The sequence below is a fragment of the Lycium ferocissimum genome, chromosome 4, assembly GCF_029784015.1.
Source record: "Lycium ferocissimum isolate CSIRO_LF1 chromosome 4, AGI_CSIRO_Lferr_CH_V1, whole genome shotgun sequence".
Lineage (NCBI taxonomy): Eukaryota > Viridiplantae > Streptophyta > Magnoliopsida > Solanales > Solanaceae > Lycium > Lycium ferocissimum.
In genome coordinates this window covers 62718105-62733048 of record NC_081345.1, presented here as the reverse complement: position 1 = coordinate 62733048, position 14944 = coordinate 62718105, and positions in this window count along the sequence as shown.

Here is a 14944-nt window from a genome sequence, read left to right as displayed (position 1 = left end):
TTATTTGATTAATTAATTCAAGACCAGTGTCTGCAAAATGATTTTTATTTTTTATGAGTCATGTTTTTAAATTATTTAAGTCCTGATGGACTAATAATTAGTTTTTATTTATTTATTAGTTTATTTTTCCCGACCTTTATATATATATATATATATATATGTACATACCAATATATACATATATGTATATATATAGAGACAGGCCCCAGCCTTTTTAAAATAAATAAAGGACCAGGCTCAAGTCCAATAAGGACCAGGACCCAGTCCAATAGGGATTAAAAGGGGGGGGGGGGGGGGGACGGGAGTATTATACTCCTCCCATCCGTCACTTTTCAAAAAAAAAACCCTTAGGGGTTTGTTTGCAAACGAAAGAGCGGAGAGGTGGCTAGGGTAAAACCCTAGTGCCGCCTCCTATTTCCACCACCTACCCCACATTTTTCTCGATTCCGTCCCATCACGATTGACTTGTGGCGTGAGTAGAGAAGGCGAAGACATTAATTGGATATGGAAGTGAAGGAACGTCAATATGAAGATCCTCAGTTGAACCACTATAGAGGCACATTTCATGAAAAAGAGAAGTCTCCATTTGTAACTTCTATAGATGGAGTTCTTAAATACCGAGGCAGACTATGTGTTCCGAATGTTGTGAAATTATGTCGTTGAATTCTAGAAAAAGCTCATTATTCTCGGTATTCTATTCATCCAGGAGCGACAAAGATGTATCACGATCTCAAGCTATTGTATTGGTGGGATGGAATGAAGAAAGACATAGCAGAATTTGTAGCTCAATGTCCAAACTGTCAACAAGTGAAAATCGAGCATCAAAAGCCAGGAGGATTATTGCAAGCAATGGAAATTCCAACTTGGAAATGGGAAGCGATAAACATAGATTTCATTGTAGGGTTACCTCGTTCCCGAAGCAAGTATGATTCTATATAGGTGATTGTGGATAGATTGACAAAGTCAGCCCATTTTCTTCCAGTCAAAACTACCTATGCAGCAGATTATGCAAGGTTGTACCTTAAGGATATTGTGAGACTTCATGGAGTTCCGATGTCTATTATCAGAGATCGAGGGGCCCAATCTACAGTTAAGTTTTGGAAGTCATTCTAAGAAGGTTTGGGTACACAGGTAAAGCTTAGCACAACATTTCATCGACAAACTACTGGGCAAGCCGAACATACTATTCAGACCTTGGAAGATATGCTACGGGCATGTGTGCTAGATTTTGGTGGCAGTTGGGATGACCACTTACCTCTCTTTGAGTTTGCATACAATAACAGTTATCACTCCAGTATTTAAATGGCTCCGTATGAAGCTCTGTATGGAAGGAAGTGTAGATCCCCAATTGGGTGGTTTGAAGTATGAGAGGTACAGCTAATAGGCCCTGATTTGATTCAACAAGCAGTAGAAAAGGTCAAACTTATATGAGATCGATTATCGACAGCCCAGAGTCGCCAAAAATCCTATGCGGACAATCGCCAACGAGACTTGGAATTTCAAGTTGATGATTGGGTATTCTTAAAGGTGTCGCTAATGAAAAGAGTGATGAGATTTGGTAAGAAAGGGAAGTTGAGTCCTCGATATATTGGACCTTATAAGATTGTCCGCAAGGTGAGTCAAGTAGCTTATGAATTGGACTTACCCTCAGAACTTGAATCGGTCCATCCAGTTTTCCATATTTCCATGCTCCGTAAATGTGTTGGAGACCCTACTAGGATCGTGCCGGTAAATGATGTTCAAGTGACAGAACAGTTAGCTTATGAAGAAGTACCTATGGCTATACTAGATAGGCAAGTGCGGGGACTAAGAAATAAAGAAGTAGCTTCAGTCAAAGTCTTATGGAGAAATAATAACCGAGAAGAAATGACTTAGGAGGCGGAAGAAAATATGAAGTCTAAGTACCCGCACTTATTTCAACCCCCGAAAGAGATCCAAGATGAAACATTAACATTATGAGGTATGTATACTTCCTTTTCATGCTTTTGGTCGTGTGTGGCCATAAATATATTGTTATTGTACTATGGCCCTGTGAGGCATGTTTATTGTGGGCTATTGTGACAGGATGGTAGCGCCATATTACAGGGGAAACTCTGGCGAAATTTCTGTAGAATTTTTGAGAACTTAACATTCGAGGACGAAGGTTTTTAAAGGGGGGAAGGATGTTACACCTCAGAAAATTCCATGTCGTTGCACAGTAAATGGACTAACGCAGGAGTATAAGTATGTATTCTTGGCATTAAGAGGGAATTAGAAGTGAAACGAATCGAATCGGAGCAAAGCGGAGCAATTCAGAAAACTGCTAAAACCAGTTAACGTCGACGGCCCAAGGGACGAACCGTCGACACGTCGACGAGCCGTCGCCACGTCGACGAGCCGTCTCCTAGCAACGTCGATGAGTTTCTGCAATCAGACATTTCAGGCGAAGAATCGACGGCGCATGTCGACGGGTCGTCGACCATGCTCGTCGACCCGCGGATCTGGAAGTTTCCAGCCCTGGTTATAAATATAAGCTCCCACGTTTTATTTCATTATTTCTCCCAAGAACAGACTCTATATCTCTCTAGAACTCTCTAAAACCCTCTCTCTATTTCTACAACAATCTATACCAAGAAATCAAGATCAAAAGCCAAGATTTAAGAGATTCATGTACTAGGAATCCTATTAGGGTTTCTGGAGAGTAAGAATTTCTTTGGCATACAAGTGGAGGGTTTTATTCTAATGGAGTAGGGTGACTCAAGGCTTAGTCCCAAGTTCTTAAGGTAAGTTTTATGTTTATTTCATATTATTGAGAACATTGAGGGGTTGAAAGGCTTGGATAATGGAAGAAAATAGAATATTGAGCTTAAAGGAAGAATCAATGGTATTCTTGAATAATAGTTGACATGAATCATGACTCTTGATGTATTATGAATAGAATCTTGTTACAAATGATATTGAGAACATGGGATAAACATTATATGTGAGTAAATGTAGTAGTGCACTATGACCATGATTATGGATAATTTGAAGTGAAATTGGGAAATGTGGGTAACGTAGGTGAATAAAGATTATTGCTTATGATGTTGTGAATGTTATTATAGACAGTTGGGAGTTGATATATGATATGGAGAAAGTAGTATAAATAAAGGAAATGCTGCCCAATTTTCTCTAGCTTTAGTTAAGCATGTTCATGTGATCGATTAGCTAATGTTAATATGAATTCTCTTGAAGGTAGAAACGTGAGCATTGGAAGAGAACGTTCAAGTGATAGAGTAGCTAAACGAAGAGGTATGTAAGGCTAGTCCCTTCTTTCTAAGGCATGACTCCTATGGCATGAATCCTCCTATCTTTCCATGACTTTCCTACATATTGGAAATTACGAGTCTACGATTATAAAGAGCTTCATATAAGATATAGAAAAGAGATACGTTATGAGCATGATAATGATAATGATGAGTTTAGATCTAAAGAATTCTAAAGCAAGATATGATGTCCATGAAGCTAATGATCCATTGATGTTGTTCATTGTGTACACTCACCTTTCAATGTTAGTTCCTTCAAGGTGGGATATGATGAATATGATCACTCCATAATGTAATCGGGGGTTTTCGACCTTATGTCACCCCGGTATAGTTATAGATTGTCTTTAAGCTCTAATGCATGTTCTATGATAAATGTACGATAATGTTTATGATATGCCATTAGATGTATACGATGATACGATTCCACCGTGCCTAGATGGCCGGACACGTCACCGCGAAGGCGGGCTGCATACGATTCCACCGTGCCTAGAAGGCCGGACATTTCACCGCAAAAGCGGGCTGCGTCTGATTACACCGTGCCTAGGGAGCCGGACATTACACCACTAGTGGGCGGCGTACGATGGTTACTTGGACGCGGGTTACCGACGATGGTATATATGATATGATGATATATGTGATATGATTAAAAATGCACACACTCTTAAAGGTTGAGCAGGTTATATATTAATCTCATGCTTCTATGATTTCTCTATTATGTTCATTTATTCATGCCTTACATACTCAGTACAATATTCGTACTGACGTCCTTTTCTTTGGACGCTGCGTTCATGCCCACAGGTAGACAGGGAGGCGATCCAGATTCATAGGAGCTATCAGCAGGCTTTGAGAGCACTCCATTGTTCCGGAGGTGCCATTGATTATTATTTTTGTGTACACATATTTTGGGCACGACGGGGTCCTGTCCCGTCCATATGTCTACTCTAGTAGAGGCTCGTAGATACGTATGGGTGGGTGTTATGGTCTCATGATTTTCTTCATTGTATATGTACACTATTTTGATAGCCAAGGGGGTTTATGTATAAAGATGTATATGTGTTTCAAATGGTAACTGGTTTCCCTTATGACTAGAAGTGAGAGGATAATAAATGAATGCAGGATAAGTATGATGAGTAGTAACACGAGTGGTGCTCGGTAGTTAGCCCCGGTTACCCGTCATGGCCCCTAGTTGGGTTGTGACATAATCGGTCCAAGTTCAAACCTCTTCCACTTCCCGGTCATAACTGTTAGAATCCCGAAAAGTGGGGGGACAATATATATTGGGCTAAATTCGTACAACACAGCTGGACCAATACCGGTAAGCCACGTGGCTTAAAGGATAAGTCAAGGATGAGTCAACACTTAGTTTCACCAGAAGGAATTTTATTGTATCGGAGTTACCGCTTGGTTCGGAAGGCTGTTGGAATAGCTCCGGAGGAGAGCTCAAAGGGCGGTTGTTACATATCGGGGTGAACATTATCTTCTGGTTTTATTAGGCTTAATGGTCCTCTTTATGGCTTATTATTGTTGCTCAATTAATGCTCATTATGGGCAGGGGCATAATACATGGAACATGTGCCCCTATCTCTTAGTATAAATAGGGATTGTCATTCCCATTGTAAAGACACGAAATTCAAGAGAATACATAGCTCTCATATACACTTGCTCCATTTTAAAGTTCTTTTCTATTTTGCTAAGTTATCTATCACAAGTTTGGTCGGATAGGAGGAACTTGTCACGATCCAATTTAGCTAGGTCGCGCTACCTACCTTTTTCACCTCGGTAGGCGAACCCTTATCTCAACAATTGCATAGTCATAAATAAACAAATAAACAACCGAAAGAGATAAGAATCACGTAAGTCTAACGATAATCATATAGAAATGTGCAAAAGTAAGAAAATACATCAAATCCACCCAAAGTCTGGTGTAACCATACAAGAGCCTCTAACTAGATACTACATGTCTGAAGGTAACAAAATACATCAAAAGTCTAAATATGTTTCGGAGTATGAAATAAGACATAGTTAAAGGAAGAATCTCCAAGGCGGCAGACGTCCTTGTGCTCACCCTGTAAGACTCTCAGCAGCAACTCTCGCACCGCAATCAGCCACGAGAATCAAAGTTTGACCCTACCTGGAACTCTTCATTCATAAAAGAATGCAACAAGTGCAGGTCAGTACAAACAACAAGCACTGGTAGATATCATAGGCCGACTAAGTTTAGCTAACACATATCAAGCAATAAAGTAAGATAAACAGATAAATCAACAAGATATAAGTAAACGCGAGCCAGAATCCAAGTGCACGTCATCACCGATGTTATAGCATCTAAGCCCAATTATGTCAAGTCTCAAATACTCATTCCGAATCTGTATATCATAAATGCATCACAAGAATATCACAATAGAAGCCATAGTGCAATGCAATGCAATAATGTATGGAATGTGGATGCAATATAATGCAATGCTGTGTACATATGTACTCCAATGATGGAACATCACATCTCGGTAGCACAACCCATGGAGGACGGCTCCGGCAACAACCTCGAAAACCACTACCTCACGATTAAGGCAAAAGCCTCAGCAATCACTACGCACAACCTCCATTCTGGGACAACCATCGGATATTCGGTCCTCACATCACTCTCATCCAACTGAGCCCAGCTCATCACAGTGTTTCCTCAAGTATCAACAGTATATCATAAAGGATGAGAATGCGTGCAATGTATGAGTTCAATATCAATAATCAGATCAATAACAAGTACCTCGCATGGGCACACCAACAATATCATAAAAAAGCTACACAATAAGCCATAGTAGAACACTATTCTCGTATCAACGTCAACAAGTAAGCTACTACAATAGCATGATCAATATATAACAATAGTCTCCAATATTTACTATCACCACGTGGCATCAAGCCAACAATAATAGAACCAATCAAGTCACAACACAACGGGGTGGCTTGCCCCAATCACACAACAAGGTCCAACCTAAGACAATATCCAACCCAACTTCATACCCAAATGTTTACATGCTTTCTCCAATAATATCGTCTAAATATATGTTTCGCTAAATGAAGTCTCACCATAGGGTAAACCGTAACCTACCTGGGTGGCCGAACAACAATATCAGCAACAATCACACCTTAGCCTTTCCTTTCATTTGAATCATCAATTCAATGCTTAAAGAAGCTAACCCAACCAACAAATCATGATTTAGAAGCCTAGAAGAATAACTCATTAAACCCACTTTTAATCTTCAAACACTTAATGAACTATCAAGATAACGGGATTCTAAGATAATTAGGGACAATGGAATAGTAAAAGGATTAGAAGAACTTACCACCAAGAATCTTCTCCAAGGATATCCTAGATTTGCTCCCAAAAGCTCAGATTTCGAAATAGTAATAAATGAGGGACTAAGGCCTCTTAATACACAATTAATGAAATAACCAAGCCCGATACCATTTTGGTTGCAGCGGTCCCGCCTCAACGGTCTTTCAGACCGCCGTGACGGTTGGGCCTCAAATACACTTGGCCTCCACAGCGGCCCATCCCACCGCTATGGCGGTACGGTTGAGGTGGTAAGGGTGCCTCCATGGTGGACACCAGCACTAGATTTTCCTAAAAATAATCACAATCTTAATCCGAAATCCCGACTAATACCCGAGGCTATCTGCTCACTGTTACACCTCGGTAATTTTATGACGTTGCGTCGTGAGCTGACTGACGTCAGTTAAGGTGGACACGAGACCTTCATGACTACAAGAGGGTGATTGGCAGCCTTAATGTATATACGATAAGATTTTTGAGTCATCGTACTTGGTGAGACTAGACTCGTCAAAAGGAAGTGGAGTATACGTTATGTTTGGGAAGGATTTCATGAGTGTTGAATTAATGAATATTTAGTAAGGCCTCGAGGATGAGTTATAATGTCCGCTAGATCATTAAGGAGGTGTTGCACGAATACCAAGAAGGTTCCATAAGGATTCGAGATCAAACGAAACGACGAGAACGGAATCGGAACAACTGGGGATTATACGGCCGTATATACGGACCGTATATTTTACACGGCCCGTATATCTGGCCGTAGAACTCTTCCAGTGAAGGGTAGTCTTCTGGAGGAAACATACGGTCAAATGTACGGACCGTATAAATTATACGGTCCGTATAGTGGACCGTCCATTTCGGGTCGGGTCCGAGTATAATTTGTATATAGGCATGATTTTCCCTTCTTTTTCTCACTTCTCATTTCTCCAACACTCTGTAGACCTCTAGAACTTTCCCCATACCACATTAATACATATCCAAGAAGGGAAATCAAGGATCAAACACCCAAAAGTTGGTAGAATTAAGGGTGTGAGTGCTTCCCAAGGGTAGATAGAAGTTGAGAATCTCTTCGGTATTGAAGCGGAGTCCTTCTCAAGTGAAGTATTCTCATTCAAAGACCATCCCTACATAACCAAAGGTGAGTATCACAATTGTTTCATGTTAGTAAGGGCGTTGAGTAGTTGAAGAACTTGAATTAAGAACAAGTATTGAATATGAGCTTGAGTCTACAAATATTGGTATGTTGGTTAGAAGGGTAGTTGAATTATGATTCATGGTATGATACAAGTATAATTTTAGTATAAATGGTGTTAATGATGTCGAGGAAGTATTATGTGAACGATATACGTGAAGTTGCATTATAGTTATGGTTATGGAGGATTCCGGAAATGAGTATGGAAATTGAATAATGTTTAACTTGAGAGAATTTGCGTATTATGATATTATGGATGTCGTTGTATTATTTGGGAGTTGTTTTGTTGTATGAAGGAAAGTTGTCGAAACAAACGAAATCTTTTAATTTTCGTTAGCCTTATCCGCCTTAGCTTAGGCTTAAGCATACCTTCAACAATCTAACCTTCGTACGAATCCCTTTGTATGTAGAATCATAAGCTGGGAGGAAAGCTTTTAGTCGACGTCTTTAAGGAGATACAAAGGTATATAAGGCTATCCCTTTTTCCTCTCAAAGGCATGACCCCTATATGTTGATTCCATACATATTATTCATCATATGTTTACTCCTAGAAATGCCAAAAGTCTATAGTTTCTGAAGAATCGTACAAAGACTCCAATCCGAAAGATTTTCAAACCTAAAATTCTAAATGATTTCATGACGTGACTGAGTGGGCTATAAAGCATATGGCCTCAGCTTGTGTCCGAGCGAGCTATATAACATATAGTCCCAGGCTATAAAGCATATGGCTTCAGCTTATGTCTGAACTATATAACATATGGCCTCAGTTTATGTCATGGATTACCCAGGACACGACCAATGATGATGATGACGCCATAATGTACTCGGAGGGTTACGACCTTACGTCACTCCGAGAGAGCGTACTTTTATTTGGGCTCTCATGCATGCTACGTATATTATATGTATATATGATATGTATATGTATATAGGGGATATGGGGAAAGGTGAGGCGCTATAGACGCATAGCCACCTGATCAGCTAGCATATTATGATATCATCCCGGACGCGGGCTATATGGGTGATGGATCGGGCCGTACGTTCCACGGCAATATACTGATATATGATGATATATGGATCGGGCTGCACGTTCCGCAGTAATACATGATACGATATTTACGCGTATGCATGCATGGCTCCGCCTTAAGAGGCAAGCAGTCACCAGTTATCTCCTCATCTTTACTTTACCTTCTTGTTCTTCTGTTACTTTATGATGCATGCCTTACATGCTCAGTACCTTGTACGTACTGACATCCTTTCTTTTTGGATGTTGTGCTCATGCCCACAGGTAGACAGGGAGACGACCCAGCTTCCTAGGAGTCAGATCCGCTTGCACCGGAGCACTTCCATAGACCGGAGGTGCTGTCTCTGATATATTCTTTTGTGTATATATTTGGATGTGATGGGGTCCTGTCCCATCTTCATGACTTTAGAGTTTCAGTTAGAGGCTCGTAGATACTTGCATGTGGGTAACGGAGGTTATGTGACTCTTGATGTATATTTTGCATATTATTCTTTTGCTGCCGTGAGGGCTTATATATGTGGATATGTGTACATGTTTTATGGAGCATATCTGTGTACAGGTTAAGATGATAGTAGTATGATGTGTGGTGCTCAGGAGCCAGCTCCGGGTACCCGTCACGGCCCTCTAGGCGGGTCGTGACAAAAGTGGTATCAGAGTAGTTTCGTCCTAGGGTGTGTCTACGAGCCGTGTCCGGTAGTATCGTGTTTATGGGTGTGAAGCGCGCCACACTTATAAACGAGAGGCTGCGGGGCATTTAGGAATAATGACCGTCTTTCTTTTCATAGATCGTGCGATAGAGCCATAATGTAAGGTTTCCTTTATTCTAATTGTGCGTTATGATTTTAGCGTTGCCGACAAGAAGGAAGAAAATCCGCACAATATTAAATGCCTCTGGGGAAGGTACCAACCGAGAGCCTCCAGTTGAGTTGGGACATGGCGAGGCACAGAGTGCTACTTCCTCGCATGCCATTCCCACTCCTATCCCTCCAGCGATAGAGGAGCATGAGAGGGCTCCAACTCCTGCCCCTATTGTCCCAGATCAGGACTTACGGGATACCGTTCGATTCTTGCTGACTCAGTTAGTTGCCGCGCAGGCCCAGCGGCAGGGTGCGGGTTCAAGTGATAGGGCGATTAGTGCCCGGGCCTGTGACTTTATAAGGTATTGAGGACGTCGAGGATTATTCATGCTTCGGATACCGAGTCCGTGGAGTTGGCTTCGTACAGACTCCGGGACGTAGCTATTTTATGGTATAATAACTGGATTTATTCAAGAGGGAAAAATGTACCTCCCCCAAAATGGCAAAAGTTTGTGGATGCTTTTATTCGGCATTATTTGCCACCTGAGGTTCATCGGGCCGGCGCAGATAGATTCCTGAATCTCAAGCAAGGAAATATGAGTGCCCGGGAATATAGTCTCCGGTTTAATTCATTGGCTAGATACGCTCCGGCCATGGTAGCAGATATGGGAGTCCGGGTACACTGATTTGTGAGAGGCTTAGGGCCACACTTATTTAAAGATTGCTTGGATGACCCCCTCATCGGAAGGTATGGATATCTCGCGCATTCAAGCGTGCTCGAACTTGGAAGAACAACGACGGCGGCCGCCGGGGGAGAGTGAGCTATGGACAGAGGACATGGAAAAAGGACTAGATCAGCGGGTGCTAGCAGTGAGTACAGAGGAGGCCAAGGGCATCAGTATTCCAGATATTCAGGCCAGCCCGCATCTAGTGCACCTCCTCAATTTGCGTGCCGAAAGTTTGATCGTCCCATTTATTCTGGGCCGAGTCAGGGTTCGGGAGCTTCGGTGTTCCCGTATCGTGGTGATTCTAGCCGAGAGAGACCGCCGGTACCACGATGCGATCAATGCGGTAAGTTACATCCGGCCGTTGTCGCCGAGGCTTGGATGCTTGCTGCTATGCCCGTGGTCAAGTTGGCCACACGATGCGTGATTGTCCGTTGAGGAGCGGCCGAGATGAGGTCCGGCCTACAGGTTCGCGACGGGTTCTTCGTCGTCGGTGCGCCCCGTAGGGGCGGACTTCTCGAGGTTCCGGCGGCCGTGGCGAGAGCGGAGAGGAGGAGCCTCTAGTTCGAGCGGTCCCCGAACCGTATTTGCGCATTGACCGGATGGCAAGATGCGGAGACCTCTCCCGACGTTGTGACGGGGTATATTGACAGTATCTTCCTATGATGTTTATGCATTGATTGATCCGGGCTCTACCTTGTCATTTATTACTTCTTACATTGCCGGTCGTATCGGGATAACACCCGAGCCAATCAAGCCTTTCGAAGTGTCCACTCCAGTTGGCGACCCAGCACTAGCCAGGCAAGTCTATAGGGGCTGTATAGTTGTAGTATGCGATTGACACACCGTAGCTGATTTGATTGAATTGGAAATGCTGGATTTCGACGTTATTATGGGCATGGACTGGTTAGCTTCTTGCTATGCAAATGTAGGCGCAGGCACAAGGTGGTCCGGTTCCGATTCCGGAGAACCGCTCTGAAAGTGGAAGGGTAACACTGCATCTCCAAGAGGCAGATTTATTTCCTACCTCAAGGCAAGGAAGATGATTGCCAAGGGCTGTATTTATCATCTAGTTCGAGTCCATCATACGGAAGCAAAGCCGTCGATTCTTCAATCCGTTCCGGTAGTGAACGAGTTTCTAGATGTATTTCCGGATGAGCTTCCAGGCCTTCCACCAGAACGGGAGATTGAGTTCACTATCGATGTATTACCGGACACTGAGCCAATATCTATTCCTCCCTACAGAATGGCCCCTGCAGAACTGAAAGAATTAAAAGCGCAGTTGAAAGATTTACTCGAGAAGGGGTTTATTAGGCCCAGTTCATCGCCATGGGGAGCGCCTGCCTTATTCGTAAGAAAGAAAGATAGATCCCTGCGGATGTGTACCGATTATAGGCAGTTGAGCAGGGTGACAATAAAGAATAAATACCCACTTCAGAGGATCGATGATCTATTCGATCAACTACAAGGAGCCAAGTGGTTTTCCAAGATAGACTTGAGGTCGGGATACCATCAAGTAAGAGTCAAAGAAGAAGATATTCCGAAGACGGCTTTTAGGACCAGATACGGTCATTATGAATTTCGGGTGATGCCGTTTGGTTTGACTAACGCTCTAGCGGTGTTCATGAACCTGATGAATGATGTGTTTAGGCCATTCCTGGATTTATTTATAATTGTATTCATCGATGACAACTCGGTATACTCTAAATCGTAGGAGAACATGTACGAACATTTGCGTATTGTCCTCGGAATTCTTCGAGCTCGCAAATTGTATGCTAAATTTTCAAAATGTGAATTCTGGTTGAACTCTGTAACTTTTCTGGGCCACATTATTTCATCCGATGGTATTCGGGTTGATACCCAAAAGATCGAAGCTGTGAAAACTTGGCCGAGGCCCACAACACCTACAGAAGTCCGTAGCTTTCTGGGACTGGCAGGGTATTACATGAGGTTTGTGGAAGGATTTTCCTCTATTTCGGCACCGTTGACGAAGCTAACACAGAAAGCTGCTAAATTTCAGTGGACAGACGCTTGTGAACAGAGCTTTCAAGAGCTGAAAGATAGGTTGACCTCAGCCCCGATCCCCGACACTTCCAGAAGGATCAGAAGGTTATGTGGTGTATTGTGATGCCTCAGGTGTCGGGTTAGGCTGTGTATTGATGCAACACGGCAAGGTCATTGCCTATGCTTCCAGGCAGTTGCGAAAGCATGAGAAGAATTATCCGACCCATGACCTTGAGTTGGCTGCGGTCATTCACGCTCTAAAAATATGAAGGCATTATTTGTACGGCATCCATGTGGACATCTACACAGATTACAAAAGTCTTCAATATATTTTTAAGCAAAAGGAATTGAATCTACGTCAGAGGCGATGGTTAGAGCTATTGAAGGATTATGATGTAAATATTCTATACCATCCTGGTAAAGCAAATGTGGTAGCTGATGCTCTCAGTCGTAAATCTATGGGTAGTCGAAGTGATGTTCCGCCAGAAAAGAAGGGATTAGCTCATGAACTCCACCAGCTGGCTAGCTTGGGAGTTCGTTTAATGGAGTCGGGCGATACAGGAGTTAATGTGCTTAACCCAGCTGTTTCATCCGTGGACACAGAAATAAAAGAGCGTCAATACGAGGATCCCAAATTGAAGTATTATAAAGGTGTGCAGTTCCCAAAAGAAAGGTCACCATTTGAAGTCTCAGCAGATGGGGTTCTCAGGTACCAGAATAGGTTATGTGTTCCGGATATTGCGGGACTTCGTCGTCAGATTCTGGAAGAAGCCCATTATTCCCGTTATTCCGTCCATCCGGGAGCGACGAAAATGTACAATGATCTTAAACTGATGTATTGGTGGGAAGGAACGAAGAGAGATATAGCCGAGTTTGTGGTTTAATGTCCAAACTGTCAACAGGTGAAAATTGAGCACCAGAAACCAGCAGGACTCTTGCAAGAAATAGAAATTCCAACCTGGAAATAGGAGGCGATCAATATGGATTTTGTTATTGGATTACCTCGTTCTCGGCATAAGTACAACTCCATTTGGGTGATTGTTGACAGGCTCACAAAATCGGCACATTTTCTACCGGTCAGATCTAAATATTCAGCAGAAGATTATGCTAGATTGTATCTTAAAGAGATAGTGCGGCTTTATGACTTTCCTATATCTATTATTACTGACAGAGGAGCACAATTCACAGCTAAATTCTGGAGATCCTTTCAAGAAGGATTGGGTACTCAGGTGAAATTCAGCACTGCATTTCATCCACAAACTGACGGGCAAGCTGAACGCACTATTCAAACATTAGAAGACATGTTGCGAGCTTGTACGTTGGACTTTGGCGAAAGTTGGGAGGATCATTTGCCACTTATTGAATTTTCCTATAACAATAGTAACCATACCAGTGTTCAGATGGCTCCTTATGAGGCCTTATATGGGAGGAAGTGTAGGTCGCCTATTGGATGGTTTGAAGTGGGAGAGACACAACTAATAGGCCCAGAATTGATCCAACAAGCGGTTGAGAAGATTAAGCTTATCCAAGACCGGTTGGTGACGGCTCAAAGCCGCCAAAAGTCTTATGCGGACCATCGCCGTAGGAATTTGGAATTTCAGGTTAATGATTGGGTATTTTTGAAGGTATCGCCAATGAAGGGGATAATGAGATTTGGTAGGAAAGGTAAGCTTAGTCGTCGATACATTGGGCCCTACAAGATTGTACGCAGAGTGGGCCAAGTAGCTTACGAGCTGGACTTACCCTTAGAGCTAAATTCAGTCCATCCAGTCTTCCATGTATCGATGCTTCGCAAATGCGTTGGGGATCCGACCAAAATAGTACCTGCAAGCGACATTCAGGTCACTGAAAAACTGATCTATGAAGAAGTTCCTGTTGCTATACTAGATAGGCAAGTGCGGAAGCTCGTAAATAAAGAGGTCGCAACCGGTCAAAGTCTTATGGAGGAATGATAACAGAGAAGAGATGACTTGGGAGGCAGAAGAAGCTATGAAGTTTAAATATCCGCATCTATTTCTACCCCCAGAGGAGACTCAAGATGAAACACCAGTGCTCTCAGGTATGAAATGTTTTACTTTATTACTTCTGGGTCGTGTGTGGCCATATTCCTTATTGTTGAGGTTGTAGCCCTGTATGGCAATGTTATTTTAGGTTGCTTTGATAGGATGGTAGTGCCAAATTACAGGGAAAACTATGGCAAAATTTTCGTAGGATTCCTGAGAATTTAACATTCGAGGACGAATGTTCTTAAGGGGGGAGGATGTTACACCTCGGCAATTTCGTGACGTTGCATCGTGAGCGGACTGACATCAGTTAAGGCAGACACGAGACCTTCACGACTACAAGAGGGTGATTGGCAGCCTTAATGTATATACGATAAGATTTTTGAGTCATCGGACTTGGTGAGACTAGATTCGTCAAAAGGAAGTCGAGTATACATTATGTTTGGGAAGGATTTCATGAGTGTTGAATTAATGAATATTTAGTAAGGCCTCGAGGATGAGTTATAATGTCTGCTAGATCGTTAAGGAGGTGTTGCACGAGTACCAAGAAGGTTCCATAAGGATTCGAGATCAAACGAAACGACGAGAAC